The sequence below is a fragment of the Dermacentor albipictus genome, chromosome 6 (assembly GCF_038994185.2).
Source record: "Dermacentor albipictus isolate Rhodes 1998 colony chromosome 6, USDA_Dalb.pri_finalv2, whole genome shotgun sequence".
NCBI classification, from domain to species: Eukaryota; Metazoa; Arthropoda; class Arachnida; order Ixodida; family Ixodidae; genus Dermacentor; species Dermacentor albipictus.
This window is the reverse complement of record NC_091826.1, coordinates 61,731,173-61,747,796: the sequence shown is the minus strand read 5'-3', so window position 1 is coordinate 61,747,796 and position 16,624 is coordinate 61,731,173. Positions and strand designations below refer to the sequence as shown.

The 16,624-nt window shown below is 45.8% G+C and overlaps 1 protein-coding gene across 1 annotated transcript in view; it reads left to right on the top strand.

Moving 5' to 3' along the window:
• Window positions 1-7,835: 7,835 nt before the first annotated feature.
• The window catches only part of LOC135896588 (uncharacterized), a 483,964-nt gene continuing 475,175 nt past the window's right edge, over window positions 7,836-16,624 (top strand). Inside the window, exon 1 of the mRNA XM_065425050.2 lies at window positions 7,836-7,949. The gene's annotated coding sequence lies outside the window, so the exon portion shown is untranslated. The remainder of the gene's footprint in view (window positions 7,950-16,624) is intronic.

Below are 16,624 nucleotides of genomic sequence, written 5' to 3'. Positions count from 1 at the left end.
AGGTATATACAAGAATAGATTATCCGCACCTTCAAAGTGAAATTGAAAGGAGCATATCGGAAGGAGTAAACTTGAGGTGAAAATGAAGACGCGCCTGAAATAGTAGGCGACTATACGAAGGAGAATACTGTTTCAGTAGAAGATGTGTTTCAAAGGAGCTTTCATAAGAAAATGAACTCTGTAGTGCCATATAGTGAGGAAATAACTGAAAGGCTGTATTGGTGGCTGATTACCCTTATTAAACCAGTTGTAAGCCATTGTAGAACAATGGACGGATGGATGCAAAACTTTAATAAGGTCCTGAGGTACGCGACTCAGCGCGCTGCGGGCCGCTCCCACGTTGGGACAGTCAGGCCTTGCCCGATGAATCCTTTTATTTTAGAAATACGCGACCAATTACTATGTTACCATTTGGTAACATGTCTCTTTACTGTAGCGCAAACCTATGCTCGTCACTGTAACTAGGTATGGGCTGCACGCATACCGATGACCGTTATTAGCAAACTTTGCTATTTAATTGTAAAAAAGTATGAAAAACCAATTCCTGTTGCTATAAGGGAATGCGTTTATTGGTGCCACTATATTGCACTAGACGATGAGCAAAACGTGTACAAGGTGAATGCAGGAGCCAACGTTTCGACAAGTGGACTTGTCTTCTCCAAGGCGATGTATCGTCTTGAATTTCCATCTCCCGCATTCCCCGTCTTTTCTCTGGATCTTGCACTAGGTGCTATATGAGTGATGTTATGATTTTTATAGGAGGATGGGTATATTATTTATTCGTTTACTGTGCAGACGCTGCGCGGGGTTCGTCGCGGCTTGTCACCCGTTCACCGTCGGCACGAAGTCGTCGACGGTGTATACAGGCCGGGTGGTCGTTCTCTATTCAAGGGAACACAGCGAAAGAGTCAGAGTCGGAAGAAAGAAAGAAAAAAATTCCTCTATCGACTGACAACGACACACAATTTAACCTAACCCAACAAACACAAGAACATTAACACACATGCTGGTAATCTAGATCAATGATGAAGACAAAATAAATACAACGAAGAGTTAGCAGTAAATATAGAAATTAACACTACACAAAGCACACTTAACGGTTGTCAACTAAACAGAGTTCAAAAGAAAACAAATATGGCGTACGCATGGCCGGGCAGCAGCAGCAAGTCCATAAAGCGTGAAGTCGACGGCAGAGCTTTCCCGAAGAACGCTGGCAAGCCGACCTCGGGAGTCATTCATCGAGTTCTGCAAAAGTTTGAACTTGATCATCTTTGCTAAAAGTATCAAGAAGAGCAAAGAAAGCTGTTTGACTGCGTTCTTTACCGCGAAAACGCACAAGCCCGATATTCCTTTCAGAACTGTCGTTAGCGAGCGCGGGGCGTGGCAGCATTGCGTGCGCCTTTTTGTTTTGAATAAGCTTAAGACGCTACAAGTACATGCCCCTTTCCGTTTCAAATGTTTTTCGGAGGTTGCGCAATTTGCTAAGTGTAACGATGGTATTAAGTATGTTTTTTTTCTGTTCACGTAGAAGATCTATTCTACTCAATTCCGCAGGATAAGCTTCTGGTTTTCTTAAGGGAATGTATTGAATACAATGACGTGGTCGACTTCCAGAACTCAGCGGGCCTTTCAGTGAAGAAGTTTTTAACATTGCTCGAGTTTTATTTAGGTGTGACATCTATTCTTTACAACGAGCAGCCATATCTGGAGCGCCGGGGAGTGTGTATAGGGTCTTGTGTTGCTCCTATTGTGTGCGACATCTTTTTGCGTATTGCTGATAGATCTTTGGAGCAGGTTTTTATTGAGGGACAGGTTTCGAAAGTATTTAGGTATGTTGATGATATTTTAGCCCTTTTAAGCAATAAAGGTGATTTTATATCGCCTGCTTTTATTTTAAAAGCTTTTAATAAACAAGGCCAACGGCTCGTTTTTACCCATGAACTTCCTGAAGACACAAGCCGGCAGTTACTTGATTTAAAACTGTCTTTTGAAGCTGGCCACGTCCGCTAGGCCTATCAACCGTGAGCCATGAAGCAACTGCTGCCGTAAGATTCCGCACATTCTGAGGTGGCGAAGCAAGCAGTTGGTAGTCTTTGCTTGAAATCGGCTTTGCGGAAATCGTGCGTACACCAAATGCGATCTAGTTGTACGTACCATGTTGGACGCCTTTTGGCAGCTGATTTCCCTTCGACGGTCATCAACGCTATAGTAGAGTCTCTTCTGCAAAAAGTGAAGCTTGGAGCAAGACGGGCGAGAGCAGAGGTCAAACGACCAAAGCTAAAAATTAAATTATGGGATTTTACATGCCAAAACCACTTCTGATTATGAGGCACGCCGTAGTGGGGGACTCCGGAAATTTCGACCACCTGGTGTTCTTTAACGTGCACCTGAATCTAAGTACACGGGTGTTTCCGCCCCCATCGAAATGCGGCCGCCGTGGCCGGGATTCGATCCCGCGACCTCGTGCTCAGAAGCCTAACACCATAGCCACTGAGCAACCACGGCGGGTAACCGAAGGTAAGACCAGAGGTTATACCCAGCGTGCGCAGGGTGTCGCACAACCTTAAAAAGGTTGCTAGCCGTAATGGTATTCCTCAGTTTTTTTTTCTGCGGCCAACAAACTTTCGATGCTTTGTTCTCGAGTTTGCTGTGAGAGCAGGCGGGGCTGCCGCACGAGGCATGAGAAGCCCTTTGTTGAATGCTCCAGAGGGGTTGTTTATGCAATTCCCTTACACCATTGTGGGTAGCTCTACATCGGGCAAACCGAGCGTTGTGTAAATGACCATTTAAGGGAACATGCGCAAAAACTAAAGAAAAAGGAGGATAAGGGCGCACATTTGGTGGCTCATGTTAGCGCGTGTGGTTGTGACGGTCGATTTTCTGCGACTACTATTTTGGGCAGGAGCAGCGACGCCTTTTCTAGGCTCACTCTTGAGGCCTTCTTTATCAAGAAGAATAGAGATAGGTGTGTAAGTGAGCATTCTATCACATTACCAGATGCCGAATTTAACTTCTTGCGCATCCGCCTATAATGTGAATGTACCGGTTTCTCTTTTGCTTGGTAAGCGCATGCGTGACAAGAGGATATATATGTACTTTCCTTCCTTCCATTTACCAGTTGTGAGTAGCGCTTGTCCTTGTCCGCCTTTCTTGTTTCCGTGTTTTTATCGCGCTAAGTTACTACTTCAAATATGGAAGGCCAACTAGCCCAGCAGTCAACTCTTCTAGATGTGAATATTATTTGAAGTTATATATATGTATAAATATTTATAGCGCCTTCCATATAGACCTATCGAAGGCGCTGTGCGTCCCTTCGTAAAAACGTTTTGGTGAAAAAGCACATATAATTTGACTACCTCCTTGGATTTCTTGATTTTATTATATTTGGTTTACCCCATTCCTGTACCATTGCATATACGCGTATATGCCACTGGGTATCAGTCTATTCCTGACAACTATTTTACAATGGCCATGTGCCATTGTGACTGAAGTGGTATAGAATTCCGAAGTGTATTTAGATAAAGTGTTTTATGCGTCTAAACACCTCTCGCCGCAGAGCATTTCTCAACCAGCGCATACAACAGCTTCGTCCACATGACATCTGTGGCTTGACGTCTCACATTTTGGATCCGCCTAATTTAGTGTTTGCATTTCGGCATCTCCTGTGAACGGTAAAATGTATAAAGGTAAACATTGGATGGTATGAAAATTCTGGTCTGGGTGCAGCATATACATAGATATCGGAAATCATTATATGCTGCATAAGATCAAATGAACACATGTTTTACACGTCGGGTTTAGGTGTATAACAATAAATGAGTTGTTTCAACAAAGCTTACGTTCACAATTATTTCAACATGTACGTTGAATCTGGACACTTTTTTTTAATATGAGCCTTAGCGTGTCCTATATCTGGCTGACGTTCGCTCAGAGAGAAAGCAGGTGAAGTGAGCGTTCTTCTGCTAGAAAAATTTGTGCGCTTATGCGAATGGCCTGAACGAAAACAACGTTCGTGAACAACAATGTACAACATGAAAATTTCAATAAAATGCGTTTATCTAGTAATGCTCCTTAGATCTCTACAAAGTGGTTTCAAGTGCAATATACGTAAAAGAGTCAATTGTACGAAGTGCCACAGAGAACAGCCAGTCTCCCGGCTTCTTTAATTTCGAATGTTTGTTCAAACGAGCAGACCGCCAATCAGGAAATGTGTTTGCTTTCCGAAGCGTCAGAGCTACAGAACTTTGTTTCAATAGTGTGGGTCAAATTCACGTCCATTTCTGGGAAATTCTGTTACAAAGAGAACAGAGCAATCATTCAGGATAATACTTCCAGTTTTAACGAGTCTCGTAACACTGCGCCATGTGTGAGCCCAATTGCGTATATCTAATTTTAGGATCTTGCTGCGTGGCTGCGTGTGCTTCTCAATGCCGCGTAGTATTTACTGTCTACGAGGAGAGAGTATGTTGACTAAAACAGAGCAAAGAATGCATGCGACGCTGCCCAAGGAACAGAAAAAAAAGTGTTCATGATAGCTGAAAGGAATAGGTCGAGAACACACAGGCACAGAACAGCACAGCTGAACACCACAGCGTTATGGTTTTAAGTTCTGTCTCTGTGTTTGTCTCTTTTCGTGTTTAGCATCGCAATATGAACAAACCCACTCTACAGTGATCAAGCTACATAAAAAGCGTGGGATTCTCATAACATCATTTGAACGAAGTGATGTGTAAGCGAGCAGCCTGGCTATCAGGAGGTCTATGTCCAGGGTCCTGCGCGAGTCCTGCACCAGGTTTTGCATGAGGTTACGTCAGCGTGTGCAAGACAAGTTGTGTAACATAGCTTTCTGGATCATTTGGACAAATCGCGGTCGTTGCTCTTTCTTCTTTCGCGAACATCTCCAATTGCAAACTTCAAGATTGCGCACGGAAATGTGGAAGAACAAAATGCAGAAATAGCTGCTCTTTGGAGTGGAAGAGTGGGGAGTTTTACCGTAATTTAAACATCAATAAAAAGTCATTAGGCGCTAAACTTAGCGCTTGGATATATGGATGGATGTTATGAGCGTCCCCTTTGGAATGGGGCGGTGGGTTGCGCCACCAAGCTCTTACTATTATACTGTCTAATGTACTACCTAGGTTAAACAATAAAAAAAACACACTATCAATTACCATGCCTAAATTTTCTGATCTCCTGTTGCGAGCTGTGCTTTTGTACGTCTCCGTCTTTTGTCGTTCCCCTACTTTTCTTCCACCAATCCTCCAATCGCCTCTTACTAATGCCTATTGCGGACATGTTTGCTTTAGCACTGCTCCCGCTGAACCCAAGGGCTTCAAGGAGGCCAGTGGTGCCTAAATCGACCGCTGGGTAGACATCTTCACATTTTACTAAAACAGGCTCCGTCGTTTCCCAAGCTTTACCGCAGCAAGCGCATGCATCTTCTTCCTTCTTATATCTCGCTTTATAGGTGCGTGTTCTAACTCATCCCGATCTCGCTTCGAAAAGTAATTAGTTCCCTTTGAATTATCATAAATGGTTTCTTTCCTGATTTCGTTTTTTTTCCTCTTAAGTAGTTACTCTTGGCAGGTTTCTTTTCCATTGCCACCACCCATGAGATTATTTCAGCCTCTCTGACTTTCCGCTTGACGTTCTTTGTTGCTGTGTTGCCCACCATAAAGGCCGCATACTTGCTGGTAAGCTTCCTAGTTCTTTACCTCCACTGTGAATCAATTTTTTTCCTGTACAGATACCTGAACACCCTCCCAGCCCATTTACTTTCTTCCATATTCCTCAGCCGTTCTTCATACTCAATTTTACTGCGAGCGTCCCTCACTTCAAAACTAGTCCAGCCCATATCACCCTGCACAGCTTCATTTGTAATCTTCCCGTGAGCGCCCAAAGCGAGGCGACCCACTGACCTTTGGTTCCCGTCGAGTCCTGATTGTACCCCTGATTTGAAGCATACAACTGCATTTCCAAAAGCAAGTCCTGGAACCATTACACCTTTCCGCATACCTCGGAGGACCTCGTACCTATTGTATCCCCATACCACTCTGTGCTTCATTATGGCTGCATTTCTCTTCCCCTTTACTGTTATGGTTTTTTTCCTGTGTTTCCATATATCTAACGAACAGTACAAACAAATGAAAAACAACTATGCCAGCCGCGTCGCGTCACCCTTCACCGTAAAACAACGAAAATGCGTCCTGACTAATGAATTGCGCGTTTCGCATGCGTCACATTGATTGAAGCAATGTCACGATGGATAACGTCACACAAAAGCACGATGACAAAACGTGTCCCACACAAGTGTCTTCAGAAGTGTTCTTTCCTGCTGACCTTCTCGCGCAAGCACAACACTTGTGTGCTGCATGTTTTGTCATCGTGCTTTTGTGTGACGTTCTCCATCGTGACATTGCTTCAATCAATGTGACGCATGGGAAACGCGCAATTCATTAGTCAGGACGCATATTCCTTGTTTTACGAAGAAGGGCGACGTGACGAGGCTGACATAGTTATTTTTAATTTGTTTTTACCCTATTTTTTTCAGACTAAGGGTGCTAAAGTTTCGAGGCATAGGTAAAGTTTCAGAGCTGTTGTGGCAAGAAAAAGTAATATACTTTTTTGTTTGGAAATCTGCGAACTCCTGAGCAATTGTTTGTTTTAGTTTAATGTGATTAGCGCACCTTCACTACTTCCTTAAGGGCAGATCTCTCACTGAGAAAGTTGTATCAGCATGCTTTAAACACACCGGTACGACGTATGTTTGTCGGACGTATGTCTGTCGGACGTATGTCTGTTGCTAAGCATTTCTTTCTACCAAAACAAAAAGTTGAACAAAAGGCATACGGTGATCACATTAAGGCACTTTTTTTCAGGGCATAGCTCTTAAGTGCCCTTTCCTGTGTTCAGCGCCCGCGTCCCTCAGCGTAACTGAGCGAAAGAGCGCAGCGAAGGATGAAAGAGGGCGATAGCGAATAGAGGGCGAGGAGGAAAGTGAAGGAGGAGGGTGCAGCCGAACCAGGAGGCGGAAAGCGGAGGAGGGTGGTATGGCGAAAGCGTGAGGTGAAAAGCGGAGTGGCGTGCAAGACGGGCTCTGCGGCGACGACGGCTACGAGATGGCGTTTGGGCCAAGAATCCACACGGCACATTGATGAGTGCGTCCGGTAGCAGGAATGAAGGAAAACGAGCTTGTTATATTTACACTGGCTCCAGAAACAGAAGGCCACTTCATAAGGAGGGGGGGGGGAGCATACTAAACGTCTCGGTTCCCATCCCGACGTCTTCGACACTTGGTGATCCACACAGGGACACTCATAGGAAGCTCAGGCGGAACAATTGTCAGTTATGTATGCCAGGCTAACCCCGCCTGCTGCAATAGCATCACCACGTCAGCACACCTCTTCACTGCACCAAAGGTCCCTGCTTTTAAACAGGAAATGCTTTTTCCTCCCGTTGTCGGTGACCTTCAAGTGATTTTGGGCGAAAAGCCAGAGCCGAGCCAATATCCGGGCACTCAGAGTAGAACCAGAGAGAAAGAAATTTAACAAGAGGGGACACTTGGTGATAACTGGCAACAGTAAGCACGTCAGGGCTAGCGTTAATCCCATCCGTTAGTTGACGCTGGCACCGAAAAAAAAAGAATGTGTAATGAACTTAGACTCTTTATTTTTTTATTCTTTTCCGCTAAAAGTAAAAAAGAAGCTTTGCGTATAAATGAATTTATACTTTGTGACTTGTTTTTCTTGCGTTACCTAGCAACAAGCTAACGGCACGCCAGGCGCGACAGATGCATACGTCATACTCCAGACAGGCCACCGAAGCCACTGAAGCCGGTTGCGCATATGAAGTTCGCTCTCTTTTGGATGTAGCGTGTTTGTTAGGTTCCCGGCGTATTCTTGCGTTCCGCACTTGGACACGGCACCACTGCACTATTGGACTACGGCATGGTGAGCAATTTTATTTGACAGTCGGCGACGCATTTCAAGCAATTTTGGCTTTTATGGCATGGCAGTGAGACTTGTGACGCAGTTAGCGAAAAACAGCTCGGCCGTACCGGTGTAGTTCACGTGCGTTAATGACTCGCACTCGCAACGCTTTCTATGAGCCCCAACATTGCTATAAATGATTTCGGTAGTTATTGGGCGCGCTCTCGGCACTTGGCTTTGTGACGCAGTTAGAGAAAAGCAGCTCAGCCGCGTAACGTAGTTTCGTGTGTAATGAATTTTAGCGTACCAAGTTTTGGCGCTTTTTCTGGCCGCAAATGTTATCGTAACTGATTTAGTTACTTTTTTGCGGTACTTTTCGATCACAGTGGCGGCACCCGGTGCTGTGACGCAGTTAGCGAAAAGCAGCTCGGCTGTGTGCCGAAGTTAGTTTCGCGTCTACTGAATATTATGGAACAAGTTCGTGACGCATTCTCCGACTCCCAAAATTATTGTTATTAATTTCGTTACTTTTTGGGATACTTTTGAGGCGCGCTCACCGCGCCTGGGGTTGTGACGCAGTTAGCAAAAAAGCAAGCCGGCCTTGGTGACAGTTAGTTTGGCGCGTGCTGAATCTTACACTAATTTGTGACGCTTTATATGGCCCCGCAACATATGCCCTTTTTCGCTATACTTACTCTTGTCCAAGACGCAACCAGCGATTGCGAAGCGTGATAACACGGGGGTGTGTTGTTTGAGCAGGAAGAACGCGCAAAAGATAACGCCGGGGTGCTCAAAAACCAAGAACTCGAAAATTCTGTCTTCTAAACGACTCCGAACAGGTTTTGCACCCACGCATTTCTCTTTAGTGCGAGTAGAAGGCATTCTGCGAGCGTCTAGCATGGTCTGGCTGAGAGCCTGTGTTGTGGTCACCTGTGTGTATGTAACGTGCTATCGCGTCAGCTGATGCTAAGCTGTTTTGTAAACGCGCAGTCGCCCGTGCATCAGTGCTCTTGAACTGCAGCAAATAATGCCCGGGAATGCTGGAATGCTTGGAAAGCAGATATTTTCTACATAATTTGTAGTATGGCTTGGAAGGAGTCGGGTACTTTCGACGCCATGTGTGTAAAAGAAAATTGCTTTTCTTTGTAATGTTGCCCATTCACCCCTTTGACACGTTTGCCTTTTACACGCAGTATTCCTATAAGGTCTAAATACCAAAACGACGCATGCTTCTAATTTACGTTTTTCACCTGACGTCGTCCGGTGGAGCTTCGTACGGTAACTACTGCTGCTTACGTGGTGCCACAACGTTGAGTGAACGCACAAAAAGGTCAGAGCGAGCATATATATAAAGCGAAACAAACATTTCCTCATTTACAAGGCGTATTTTGTCTACTTTATGAAATTGTACGAGGTGCAGATTCAGTGGAGGCTTGTAAAGATCGTGCACAATAACTTTAATTAAATAAACGATTCCGCATCAAGACCGCGCGGGATTGAGCAGCAGAAGCAAGAAAAAAATCGCAGTTCCGCCGGAAAGGCGAAACACCGCTTGCTATAGCAGATAAGTAGATAGCTGTACGAAGTAAGGATAGTAGTTTCATCGGCCGTATGAACTTGTAGACATTCGTTTACTAACCAAATGAACAATGATGGCTGTGTAAACCCCAGAATTCAATTCGTTCTTCTTGCTGGGCAGTATACGCTCTGTCTCTCTGGTGCCTTTCGCTGCCTGTCATGCAGCGTCCATCTGGTTTTATTCTTCTAGTGGGGCAGCGTCCATATGGAGCAGTGCACAGTATGGCGTGGTGCGCCGTTTCGAACATTCACTACACCTATTTAGAAATTGTGGCTAGTACCATCTCCAACAAATCTCCTTTGGTGGTTGCCATTTCATGCTTGCATCTGCTCTCGATAACGGGAGAGCCAGTTCCTTAAAAATCGTCGGCTTCCTTAGTATACAAGAATGGAGAGCATGATGGACTGTATCTCGGCAAATCGCAGTCGGCGAATTGGTCGCCAAATACGGTCCATGCCGCCTTACCGTGCCGCCGTAATCGCCTCCATATGTGGGGCCGTGGCCCCACATATGGTGCAAGCGCGTCGCAATATGGGAATTGACGTCGATGCTTTACCCGCGGTAGTCCTTCGACGTTAGCCTCTCTCATCGCTTAGCTCAGCTTGTCAGGGTCAGGTTCAGGTAGAGTGATCTTCGCGATAGTTGTCACCCCGAAGTGGGCTTCTTGCGCGCGCTGATGAAAGGACTGCCTTGCGGGAAACGTCCAAGGAATGCTCATCGCCGTATTGCTGCGAATCTCGCCCTGGCGTCCCCATCGCGCTGCCTCTGGCGATCGTCCGATTAGAGAGGCAGTCGCACCGCACTTTAGTGCGTTTGCGATGAGCCGCACGAGACAGATTGTCCGCGCCAGCCAACGTATCGCGGAATGAAAACGCCTATATCACTGCGTTCAGATTTCGCATTAGCGAGTATATCGTAATCGTCGGTCAATTATTTTAGTGCAGATCTCAGGCGCCCATTCCTAGGTTGAGCATCGGCGTCCTTGGGCCTAGTCGCGCGAACGCGCTCGTGCCAGCGGTCGCGTCTTCGTCGTTGTCTTGTTCCACAGCTGGCTCCGATGTCCCTCATCATGTCAGCGTTTCCATACTGCCCCTCTCTCTGGGAAGGCACTGACGGCACTGGCCGACAGCATGTCGGTGTGGCGATGTAGGTGTCAAATTGCTTGCCTCAATATAACGCGAAATGAAAACACGTATCGAGTTGCAGTCTCATTTCGCGTTAGGAAATTTCATAATCACCAGACACCGTCTATTCTTCAGTGGCTTATCTTTTTATAAAAAAGGGGGCCCCACAAAACTACAAACTGCCAGAAAACATGCTGCGCAAAATAATGCATAACGAATCATTTTGTTATAAATAAAGTTGTAGTAAAAAATGAAAGGTAAGCAACACTACACATTGGTTTCAGCATTTGCGAAGTGGTCATTTGTTGTATGCTTGCTAATGAGGCTGGTAGAGGAGCAAATGTGCTATTAGCCTCTACTCCCACGTGAACAATTCCAAAGCGTTGGTCAGTTTATAGGCTCACCTTCGTTTGCAATAGTGGCTTAATTGAGACGTTAAAACTTACCCTTGGGACTAATTCATACTCAGAAACGGGATTCGGAGCGATTACACGTCACATTTACATGTAATTACGCGTAAAAGGCACTCTGATCAGTTATTTCCTGTTCGCGTTTCAAGCCATGCTAATGGTATTCGGGCGTTACTATTAGAGTACAGAACCTTACCTTTCTGTGGGTGATCTCTCCGCAAGAAGATTCATATAGATGGTGCTGTTATTTTGAGACTTCATTACTCGAAGGACTCTTCGCGAACACGCACCGGTGTCTGCCTCCTTAACGCGTCGTGTCTGCACTTTTGAGCCATGACTTATGATGAACTGCTTATGAATCTGAGGAAGTCGCGTATTTTACCTTGAAGTGCTGCCCACTGATTCGAAAGAGAGCGAAGGTGGTTGGATGATCGTAGGTGTAACTTATAGGATTAATGGTAACTGCAGACTGTATAAATACTGTCGTAGTGTGCACCCGCACATCTTTCGTTGGTTGCAATAACAATTCAAAAACCAACTCAAATCAAATGCATGAGTTTGGTAATGACAGGAGGCATTATGACAATGGAAATCCCGTTCTTTCTTCATAAAAACGCTAAGGCTGCAGGTCTGATGTCACGTCAAGCAGGGTGATGCAATGTGCAAAGCAGTCGTGATACGCAGCGCACCGAACCGAAATAAAGCTGCATTTGAGTGACCAGTGGGTTCAATTGACGCGCATCTCAATGTCATTGGTTTCTTTTTTCTTGCCACCACTGGGCACAACTGGGAAAAAGAAAATCACGCGCACAGTTTCGTACACCGTGAATGAAGAGGTTGCCTACATGTGACACTTTGATTTCTAATGCCACTCTTTCTACAGTGGCGCATTTATACCTACTTGTTCGCAACCGCTTTCTTGTGTGCCTTCTGGTTTCACAGAAAATTATTGTTCTGAACGCTTGCACTGTCCCATGAGGTCACTGCGCAGTTCATTGATCGGGCAGCGCTATTTGAGAAGTGCAGTCACAGAGCAGCACTATAGGGCCTCTTATAAACGAAAGAAAAAGGGCCGGTATGACGCAGGTCTTTCTGCTACTGAGTGCACATCTGGGGCCTTTTGTTGCTAGAATTTTCAGGAGTGCATGAGCTGGTACTCCGACAGAAAAAAAGGGCAATGCAACGGAGTAGTGGCAATGCTGGTCCGTAAACTGGTGAGACGAAAAAAAAGAAAAGCAGCGGAAACCTCTATATTGCGAAAAGGTGGTGATGGGCTGCCTTTAATTCGACTTCATGTACTTATTTCCCCTGCCTCTGCACACTTATCTAGGGCTACGTACGAATACTGGCTTCTCTCGTGCAGATTGATGCCATCGTTGCCGACTAATGGCACAATTGTGCTGAACGCTATACAGTAGCAGGGTGATATATATTTTGATAGTGTCGTCCGCTGCCAAAGTGCCAGAGAAATAGTCTGCCTCTTCGTCGCTGCATAACATCGGCGCTGGCAATGCAGATGGCGCAGAACGTTTTATTGCGATAGCAATTATATGGGCACTCCGTGCGCATTTCTGCCGTCGGCATCGCCGTGAGATTCCGTATAAAATCGACGGGTGATAAAATCGTCGCATCGCGCCGTATGCTGCATGTGCGAGTGAGAGCGTGCGAGGATGAACCTGTGATCGTGGCTCAATCTCGCGCATGCAGTGGCGGAAATCGGGGAGGAAGCAAGCCGCTTTCCGTCGCGCACAAGGCTTCATCGGAGGGTAGGCAAGGGGAGGGGGGCGTTCTGTTACTTTTATGCGAAGCATATTACGAGAGCTCAACCCAGCTCCTCAGGCGCGGCGGTGTCGCCTTGAAACCACGTGACACCGTGACGTCACGACAGAGGAGAAGTGGCTTTGGCTCAACTCTTGCAAGACGGGCTGGGTGGGAATTGAACCAGGGTCTCCGGAGTGTGAGACGGAGACGCTACCACTGAGCCTCGAGTACGATGCTTCAAAGCGGTACAAAAGCGCCTCTAGTGAATGCGGTGTCGCCTTAGAAACGAGCTGTTTCTAAGGCTCAGGCGTGCGTCGCTTGCTCAGGCACACATTTCGTTGCCGCGCCGAACGCTGCGTTGCTCGACGCTCACCGCGTCCAATGCGGGGCGTCCAAGGCGAAGCAGAGTAACGCATGAGTTGTTTCTTCGTCTAGCCGAACCAAATATAGCCAAGCAACAGCAGTTCACCAAGCTAAACAGTGGTTCAACAACTAAAATAAAGGCTAGTATGCTTCGCATCCTGGGCTTAACCTTACCTAAGCCACAGCCATTTTTTTTATTTCAACTGGGCCTGCACTTTAAGTGCGCTTTTTGAAACAAATGGCGCCACGCAGATTGTGCGGCACTTGCTACACTAAAGCGAACGGTGAAGTGCAGCACTGTCCAACTACTTTGTGAAGTGCAGGGGAATTCAATGTACCTATAGGGTATCGCCTTATGTTCAAGCGGTCGCTCACTTTAAATCGGCAGGGATAATCGATCGTGTGGCTGCTTTCTTCGTGCTAGCTATTTACCGAGATTCCTCGCTGGCCGCGTCCTCGCTGACTACGTTAACATTGCCGTGCACATCTATAGAAAATCGGCAGCCTTCTCCATGCGCCGTCTCGTCTAGGGTGGCTTATAAATAATTGACTATTGCATTGCTGGGACACCGCTATCCGACAGCCTTTGTTCTTCAGCATTGCGTGTATTCTCTTCCTCATTGAGGAAGGGAGTACACAACTCATGAGTATGGATAGACATATGGGTCGGGATATGTCGTCCGTGACGATGATGTTCGGTCTGAGAAATGACCGTCTTTTTGTTCCCGCAAACAAAGAACGCAACCACTCAGTCTGCGAATGCTCTCTAGAACTGGCTTTTGTTATGGGCGCTGCGAGGATATCACGCGAGTCGCGCGTCATTGTTGGTCATCGTTTCTAATATGGTGAATGTTGCATTACACCAGGAAAGGCTCTGGCAATGCTGTTGTCACAGGTTATTGTTCTTTCCCGAGCAGCTCGCGTGGTTATGTCTGTTGTTGTTGTTTATTAGAAGAGGCAAGCCTGTTGTAACCATCTGCTGCCGTGCTGGGCCGGCTGTCTCACAAATGCGAAAAGTAAGCCCCCGTGACTCAGAAATGTGAAAGAGAGAGAGAGAAAGAAAGAACAGAGGTGGGGGGGGGTTCGCACAATGTATTGACCGAAGAATCGTGCTTGCTTTCTAGAGGGCTGAAATTATGGCTAGTTGGTTATTCATGCTCGTCAAATGCGAGCGCATGAAAGACAAGGGAGGAACGCAAAGAGGTGTACAGAGCGCTGACATAGCGCTTTGTATGGCACTGTGACTGTGTACGTCTCTTTACATTCGTCACTTGATTTTGGCGCGTAAGCATTTTACTTTTTCATGGCTTGCCAATGTTGATACATCGTTACATTATAACGAGCGGGATCTTCATGGGGCTGCGTTAAAGCCATTGATCTCAGTTTTGATTTCTCGCGCAATATTTCCAAGACTATCACCTCATGCGTGGCAGGCTCAGGAAAAAAAAGTGCCAGCATTGCTACAATTTCTAAAATTGACTCCCTTCAGAAACAGTTCTTAAACATTATTTGCAACCCGACCTACACGCACGGCTTCCTTGCTGTGAGGACCTTATCTCTTTATTTGTTTGTAAAAAGTTGTAAAAATAGCGAAAGGGCCATAACCTTTATATATTACGATGAGATGGTAGGCTAACAACGTTTGCTTTAGGTTTGAGTTCAGTGGCGATGTAGTAATAGGAGCCGTTCTCGAAGATTTATCTCATTTACTGGTTGCAAACAGATTGCAGTGTGCATTACAAAGGTTAATTTTACGAGGGTCGCAAACTGCTCATGCATTTTCCAGTTTCCAACGAATGAGTTGGAAACTGGAAACTAGCAGCCTAGAAGGAGGAGTGACGAAGCCTGAGTTACATAGTATAATAGTCATGGACATGGCCGACTTTAGTTGTGATGTTCGTCATACGAAAAACTGGATTAGTGGGACGGAATCGTGCAGAAGTATATTCTGTCGCAGTTTCGTCGGAAGATAATTAATGTACACGAACAAAGGCGACTCATCAAATTCTAAGTGCGTATTGTATTTTATCAATCTTCTGGGCAGTTGCACTTTTCTTCCATCTCCCTTTGTTGTTCTTTTTGTGCTTCACTCAATGTTTATACCACGTGTGCAGTGAATCGTCTGCTGTAAACACGGAAGCGACGTACTGTGCGTCGCAGAGGAAACGTTGATTAATTACCGGCAGCCTGGCGCAAGCCGCACGACATACACTGCACCAGTTGTAATCATGGGGCGCTGCAGTACTGTCGTCGTCACTGACGATGAAGAATCCTGCTAGTTAGTGTGTTCAAACAGTGACAGCACAATACACTGTGCCAGGAAAGCGGAGAAATAATGAACCACTTCCTTTTCCACTCCGTTTTCGTATTGTGCTTGAACCTGATCGGGCAAACGAGGAACCGTTTCCCTTTTGTTCCGCTAATTGCATGTTACTACGGTTAGAATGCCCACGTCAGCCTATGCAAATATAATCAACCCGAACGTACATACGGAAAGCTAACAATCAGGTTCGAGCATATCACAGTTTTGCTTCGCGCGCTAGAAGCTGTACATTCTGTCTGTCAGCTGCAAACGTCGGTATTTGGCGAAGGCTGGAACCAAATATATTTTTTGCACCGCACTTTGTAGCGAATGAGGAAGGACGGGTAATGTTTCTTCATCTTAATTCCCAGATAATGCCTGACGCTGTAAAGTGTGCTAACGCTAACTATGAAGGGCGGAATGTAAGTCTGAGTGGTTTAGGTATTGAGTTTGCATAGACGTAGGTATTGGCTTAGGTACTGAAGCGTCAGTGCCAGATTCAGGACAGTCAATTAGAAAAAAAGACATTTGCCCGATTCGCTACTTGATTGCATATACACGTCAAACTCTGTTCAATGAACAACTTTAGGATGGCACACAACCTGCTCAAGTAATTGTTGCACCAATAATATTTACGATAACGAGGCAGGAAGAATATTCTGAGGGTTGTTCACAGTAGGGAGCACCTGCACATTAACGGGAATATATTCGTGAATAGCGCGACACCGGGGTCTGAGCGCAAGGTCCCCCTGTGTAAGGTAGTTTCGTTGAAATGACGTCACAAATGTACTAGCTGCCTTCTGAATCGAATCAAATTACGCGGGTCTAAGTGAACATCTAAGCGAACTGATTTAGTTGCCGTAGATTTGAGAGCGCCATGCTAAGTGCGAGCCGTAGCAGGAAAATGAAATTGCAGCTAATCCAATATACGTTCTCTTATATTTGCTGAAAAAGTTTGGTCCTCGCATGAACGTAATTGAGCGATATATATATATATATATATATATATATATATATATATATATATATATATATATATAGTGGCCTGAAGTGGGGGAGCGGCCTGAAGTGATGCTTCGTAACATGGTACACCGAGCGCATGCTGCACTTCATCACGCACGACTATTAAGTTGGCTGAAGGCCGCTGCACCTGATGC